The following is a 7,911-nucleotide window of genomic DNA, read 5'->3' on the forward strand; positions in this document are numbered from 1 at the left end:
AGCAAGTAGCCAGGGAAGCAGGCAGACATGCAGGCAGGCAGGCACTTACCCATAGAGGCAGCCAGCTTTGCAGGTCGTTATGGAGGCAGGCAGGCAGTTAGCCATGGAGGCGGGCAGCTATGCAGGCAACCCGGTAGCGAGGTAGGCAGCCACTTAGCTATGCAGGCAGGCAGAGCCATGCAGTTAGCAATGCTAGTGCAGAGGCAGGCAGCCGTGCATGTCCCCATGTGTGCAGACAGCATTGCTGATAGCCAGGCAGTGCTGCAGGCAGGCAGACAGCCAGGCAGGCAGACAGCCAGGCAGGCAGGCAGACAGCCAGGCAGGCAGACAGACAGCGAGGCAGACTGGCAGGTAGCCAGGGAGGCAGGCAGACATGCAGGCAGGCGTACAGGAAGCCACCCACGCATTCAGGCAGACATGCACGCAGGCAGTCGGATAGCGGGGCAGACTAGCAAGTAGCCAGACCAGAAAGCATGCAGACATGCAGGCAGGCAGGTACTTAGCCATGGAGGCGGCCATCCATGCAGGCAAGCAGGCAGTTAGCCATGGAGGCAGGCAGCTATGAAGGCAACCGGGTATTTATATATATATATATATATGAACGTTACAATCCTGGCAAGATGAATAGATAGATAGATGCTAAATAACTGCGTAGTGGCATGTGCGTCTTTTCGTGAAAGACGGGAAACAGCATCAGAGCTGACATTCCCCACTTTCACGACGTTGAAAATGTTTACTCATTTATTGGAGAGAGCACACGCTGGGAAATCATGCATTTACATTAAAAATCTAAAATCTAGCATTATTTATCGATATATACTAATGTCTGCGAACCTTAATACATCTTAAGTGAATACAGATAGATAGGTATTAGAGGGGCAAAGTGCCTTGTGAGGCGCGCACTTAGGATCAACAGCAAAGCTGTGCCACGCAATCTTGTATCATGTCTCTTTGGATTCTGCTAGGTATTCATTCACAGTCAGTTGTAAGTATGCTCACAGCCGATATGTGTACATACGATATGTCATAGCATTATAACAGCTAATAATGCTGGCTCGCCCATCTATGTCAGAAACTACGTTGTCATTCCTAAAGCAAGCCTGCCTGAAACCTCACTGTACCCATCTTATCTCAAACATGATCAAGGAACAGAACTGCGACGCGACGCACACTCCACAAATAAGCAGTGGCGGCACCAAGATTGTAAAAGTTGGGGGGGCGTGCTGAGGGCAAGCCAAAAGGTTGGGGGTGGACAAAATGTGATCGTGTAGCGCCAATTCGAGCGCGTATTGCGAGAACTAATTGGTGGGGTCCAGGGGCCGGCCTAATGGCCCCTCATGGGGCCCAGGAGCAAAGCCCCGGTGGGGGTCCAGGGAGCGAAACCCCCAGAAGCTCTGAGCTTTTAGTATTTTTGAGGTGAAAAATCAAGCTTCTGTATGCCTTAAACAGGAAAATAAACACGCTTGTAGAGCCCTTCTGATCCATATCCAAACTTTTAATTTTACTGGAAATACAAGTTCTATAACATACTTATGGTCAAGAGAAAAGGAAACAATGTTGATATAAAATGTGCCACGTAATTATGAGAGAATTATTTAACTTATAATTACATCACCTCACATATCAAGTCATATTAGTCATGCACAATCGCCCGGCCGTGGCCGTTATACCCTCACCGAAGGCGAAGAAAATTATCTTAGCAGTCAACGGCGACCGACTTCCGAGGCCCAATTCCCTGCATATTGATATAGGCATCATGCGAAATTCATGGCGCGATGCTGCGAGAAAAGTGAATAGTATATATCCGATTTTACCATGCACACGTGCTGGCAGCCCGCCCGGCTCCAGTTTGAGTGTATAAAAACGGCCGAAGAAAATTATCTTGGCAGTCAACGGCGACCGACGTCCGAGGCCCAATTCCCTGTATATTAATATAGGCATCATGCGAAATTCATGGCGCGATGCTGCGAGAAAAGTGAATATTATATATCCGATTTGACCATGCACACGTGCTGGCAGCCCGCCCGGCTCCAGTTTGAGCGTATAAAAACGGCCGAAGAAAATTATCTTAGCAGTCAACGGCGCCCGACGTCCGAGGCCCAATTCCCTGGATATTGATATAGGCATCATGCGAAATTCATGGCGCGATGCTGCGAGAAAAGTGAATATTATATATCAGATTTGACCATGCACCCGTGCTGGCAGCCCTCCCGGCTCCAGTTTGAGCGTATAAAAACGGCCGAAGAAAATTATCTTAGCAGTCAACGGCGACCGACGTCCGAGGCCCAATTCCCTGTATGTTAATATAGGCATCATGCGAAATTCACGGTGCGATGCTGCGGGAAAACTTAAAGTGAATATTATATAGTCCGGACTTTGACATGCACACGTGCTGGGCAGCCCGGCCGGCTCCAGCTTGAGCGTATAAAAACGGCCGAAGAAAATTATCTTCTTCAATCTTATCGCAGTCAACGGCGACCGTCGTTCGAGGCCCAATTCCCGGGTATGATTAATAATTATAGCGCATCATTGCGCGATAATCATGGCGCGATGCCTGCCGAGCGAAGGTAAAGCATGTAGATAAGATTTTACCATGCACACCGTGCTGTCAGCATGCCGCGGCTCCACTTTGACGTATAAAAACGCGCCGAAGCAAAATTATCCTTAGCAGTCAATCGGCGACCGTTCTTCGAGGCCATTTCCCGGTGATGTTAATAATTATAGGCGATCATGGCGACAATTCAATGAACGCGATGCTGACGAGCGAAGTAAAAGCATGTAGATAAGTATTGTTCCATGCCAACGTTGGCTGTTAGCCTGTCCGGCTCCACTTTGACGCTGTAAGAACGCGCCGACAAGACATAATTATCCTGGGCAGTCAACGCGCACGACGCTTGCAGCGCCCATTTGCCGCATATATTAGCATAACCTGGGAATTCGTGGGCGCGATGTCTGCGAGCAAAGTTGAAGCGGCATGTAGATCAGAATTGTACCATGCACACGTTGCTTGTCTAGCCTGCCGGCTCAAGCTTGTGAACATATAGAACGCGCAAAAAGAATATTATTTTTGGCAGTCAACGGCGCGATCCACGTCGGCGAGCGCAATTGCCCACACATGAGCAATATACTGGGAATACGTGGCGCGATGCCTGCAGCGAAGTTGAGCCTGTAGATCATATTTTATTATGCGACACGTGCTGTCTAGCCTGCCGCACTCTACTTTGACGCTATAAAAACGGCGGAGAATATTATCTTGGCAGTCAACGGAGACCGACGTTGCAGCGCATTTGCCCATACATTAGCATACGATGCGGAATCGTTGGGCGGCGATTGCTGCGCAGCGAAGTGGATGGCATGTAGATTCAGATTTATTGCCATGCACGACGTTGCTGTCAGCCCTTGCGCGACTACCACTTTCTTAACGTGTAAGAATGGCGAGAATATTATCTTGGCAGTCAACGGCGACGGACGTTTGCAGCGCCATTCTGCCCCTAAATTAGCATAGATGCGGCATCCGTGGCGCAGCATGGCTGCGAGCGAAGTAGAAGCAATGTAAGATGCGAGGCAGAACCGCCATGGCAGGCCAGCACAGCCCATGCAGGTCGCCATAGAGGCAGACAGCCATGCACGGTCGCCATGGGAGGCCAAGGCCAGCCATGCAGGCAAGGCCGCCGGCGCAGTGATGGCAAAGGTTTTTAGGCAGGCATGGCTGGCAGCGCGTGTGCAGGCAGCAGCGATGCAGCTGATGTCCAGCGCAGGGCAAGCAGACCTGAAGCGAGCCCAGACTGGTAGGTAACCCGGGATGGCCAGGTAGGCATGCATGGCATGCAGGCACTACTACTCATCGGAGGCAGCCACGCTTTGGCAGGACGCCATGAAGGCAGGCAAGGCAGTTAGGGCGCATAGAGGCAGGTAGCTATTCACGGCAACCGGGTAGAAGACAAGCAGGCAGGTAGGCAGACAGGCAGCTCGAGGCAGCCAGGCAGTTAGGCAATGGAGCAAGGCAGAGGATGGCAGCGCGGCAGAGAAGGCAGACAGGCAGCCCACACGAGGGCTGACGAAACGAGGCATGCGAGACTAGCAAGTAGCCAGGAAGCAGGCAGACATGCAGGCAGGCAGGCACTTACCCATAGAGGGCAGCCAGCTTTGGGCAGTTGTTATGGAAGGCAGGCAGGCAGTTAGCCATGGAGGCGGGCGCTATGGGGCAGGCTAACCCCGCGGTAGCGAGGTAGGCCAGCCACTTAGCTATGGGCCAGGCAGGCAGAGGCGCATGGCAGTTAGCAATGCTAGTTTGCAGAGGCAGGCAGGCGCGTGCAGTGGTCCCGCCGATGTGTGCAGACAGGGCATTGCTGATAGGCCCAGGGCAGTGGCTGCAGCAAGGCAGAGCAGCGCAGGCAGGCAGACAGACAGCGAGGCCAGAATGCAGGTAGCCAGGAGCGCAGGCAGACCATGCAGCAAGGCGTTACAAGGAAGCCACCCACGCATTCAGGCAGACATGGGCACGCAGGCAGTCGGATAGCGGGGTAAAATAAAAAAACAAAAAAAGACTAGCAATTAGCCAGACAAGAAAAGCATGCCAGCATGCAGGCAGGCAGGTACTTAGCCAATGGAGGGCGCCATCCATGCAGGCAAGCAGGCAGTTAGGCATGGAGGCAGGCAGCTATGAAGCAACCGGGTATTTTATATATATATATATATATCGAACGTTAGCAATCCTGGCAAGATGAATAGATAAGATAGATGCTAAATAACTGGCGTAGTGGGCATGTGGCGTCTTTTCGTGAAAGACGGGAACAGCATCATAGAAGCTGACATTCCGCCATTTCAACGAGCGTTGAGAATGTTTATCATTATTGAGAGAGCACTACGCTGGGAAATCATGGCATTTACATTAAAAATTCTAAAATCTGCATTATTTATTGTATATATACTGAATGTCTTGCGACCTTAATACATCTTAAGTGAATAGCAGATGAGGATCCGGTATTAGAGGGGGCAAAGTGGCGCTTGTGAGGCGCGCTCTCAAGCAATCACACGAATAAGGGCAGGCATTTTATCATGAAAGTCGGGAAACCAGCGCCACATTCTTCACAATGTCAAGTTTTCACGGGCTATCCTTAGGGCAAGAGTGCAGCCGGGTGATTCACACATGCCCCGTTTGCATTATATAATTATGTCACATTTAGCAATATATATATATATATATGTATATATTTATATAATATAAACATCTATATATATGGATGCGTATGTGTATAGTCAGCTAGCTAGACAAAGAATGTATTACTATTGGAGAGAGCTAGCACACGCTGGAGAATCATTTACAGTAATCGCTCGCATTTACATTAATAATCTCAAATTTAGCATTATTTGGTAATATATACTGATGTATGTTAACATTAAGAGATAGATAGATAATAGATAAGCTCCGTGTCTTGTGATGCGCATACAGTAGAATATATATAGAGAGAAAGACAGATAAAAATGAAAAATAAATTTTTTAAATTTTTTAAAATTTATCTAATTCCATTTGATATTGCAAATGTATACATATTTATACATGTTTATTGCATATTTATTGGTAAAAAAACTATTGATCGACTTTTCATAGGTAATTCTCGAGATAGCGGGCTAACCCCGTCCTAGTAGAAAGGCATATACGTACGTATCATTGAGACACTCTACATTGCCATGACAGACATACATGCAGGAATATAAGCTCAGTAAAATTATTAAATAAAATTTTCAATTTTATATACACTTTCGAAATATATATTATAACGTTTCAAGGTCAAATTCAACAACATATTAACAGAATCATCTTAATTTACTTAAATTTTCGTAATAAGCTTAACTCACTCATACAAGTGATAGACAGGTGAAATAAATTTGTAGGGGCAGAGCATAGCAAGTTGCCACTAATATCCTGGGTTATAGAGATCATATTTATATAACCACCAAAGGCAAAGAAGTATATATACTATATATACGTATATATTATGTACGTATATATTCAGAAAAATTCACATTGACACGACAGAAGCTAGCGTGCATACGTATGCGGTGTATATTGCTTGGCACATTCTCTGCTTCTCTTTAGTAAAAGCCCTGTGACCCCCGTCAAGGTAAGAAGCAGAGCACCAGGGATTTCTTCCAAGAAAGACAACCCTGATGTCAGGAGAAGTTGGCAACCAATATTTGCCATGCGATCATAATTTGGGGCGTTCTTGTAAATTCGCCTTCAATAGTTCATATATCTGGCCTCTTAATTTACTGAAATTTTCGTGATATGGCAAATATTTTAAGCCTGACATCAAGTAAAGAAAGTTTTTTTAATTTTTTATCATTTTTGTTATTTTTTCCTTTATCAATATAGATGTGCAATCGTAAGGCTATCAAGCAGTAATGACTGGGCCATATAACGGCTGCCCACATCAGCATTTGTATGTCAATGTATGCAAACGATTTCCTAGTACTGGAGACATCTTAACTACGGTGATTCAAAACAATCTAAGGGCCCGGCAGTCAACACGCAGAGCTACGCTCATCACGATCGCGCCGTCCTTAAAAAAATTTGCCCGGCGTGGTTGAGGCTGGTTGAGAGCGTGGCCCAATTGGGGCCAGCCGGGCGCCAGCGGCGATACTACGAATGCTAACTAACGTCTATACTAGCACCTAAGTGCGTCTTTACCCGATCTCAATTGGGCGCTCAGACAAGCTTTCACCAGCTCAACACCACGCCCAGCATCACGCTTGCACTGCGCGGACTGCGTCATTATTGCGACCAATCAGATCGTGTTGCGTTCAAACGACGCTTGCACTGTGGCCATTAGCAACGCTCACGCGCGCCTCAACTGCGGCGCACAATCACGGGCCGCCGACTGCGCTGGCAACGATCATAAAAATACCGCGCCGCGTTCTATAACATCATCATTCATTCTGCGTGCTGTTCAAAACTTAACATCAAGGATAATTACTTAAGATCAACATTTATCAACTTAAATCAAGATTATTTATAATCAAAGATTAGTTAACTCAAGATTATTTTCTAGCGGACCACAGACTATGGGCGCGCCAAGAAGACAAGGGGAAGAGGCCGTGGAAGGGGGAAAGGTCTATCCATCCACACACAGTCTATCCACACCAAATTGTACGTGCGCATCCACCAAAAGCCATAAGCACCACGGAAAAGAAGCCCTTATAGTATGATACAATGAGCCAAGAGTTCGGCGTGGCATGCTGATGGCCACGATGTTTTCCGTCGATGGCAACCGCAAGCGATGGGGTCACTTCCATTTTTTCGGGCGGAAATCTTTCGGCAATGGCATGCCATTCTTCTTGGCATCGTAGGACACGAATAACCTCCTCTTTGTGTTCTTCTAGCAATAGCCTGGCACACCTCTGGAACCAACAGCGATATGGCTGTTGCGGGCCCAACTCTGGAAGTCATACTGAAGTGAGGGATTATTTATGCACCCGATGCTAGATGCCTTATGGTTGATTGCCAGTTTCAGTCCTAGTTCATAGTGCTTTTGCTGTATCCGGTGTTCCTGCTGTGCTGCGATTCTCGCCGCACTTCTGACAAGCAGTTCATCGACATCTCGCGGAGGTATGCTCAGGAAAGTTGTAAGAAGGATGGCTTGATCTCCATGCGGAGCTTCAGCCATGAGGCGATCATAGTGACCATAGAGAAGTCGTCTTTCTAGGGCGAAAGCGGGCAGGACGCAGCGCCAGGGCACAGAAATCTGGTTGTTGTCTTCTAAGTTTCTGCCTCCTCGTCGCTCCTCAGCATGATGAGGGCCTTTGGCAATCAAGTATTTTTTTTTTTTTTTGTTTTTGTTTTCTTTTTTTTTTTTTGGTTTTTTTCGAGTTCTTCTACGAGAAAACATGGCATGGAGTAGTGTTGCCTTA

The sequence above is a fragment of the Priapulus caudatus genome, unplaced genomic scaffold (genome assembly GCF_000485595.1).
Source record: "Priapulus caudatus unplaced genomic scaffold, Priapulus_caudatus-5.0.1 Scaffold571, whole genome shotgun sequence".
Classification (NCBI taxonomy): Eukaryota; Metazoa; Priapulida; class Priapulimorpha; order Priapulimorphida; family Priapulidae; genus Priapulus; species Priapulus caudatus.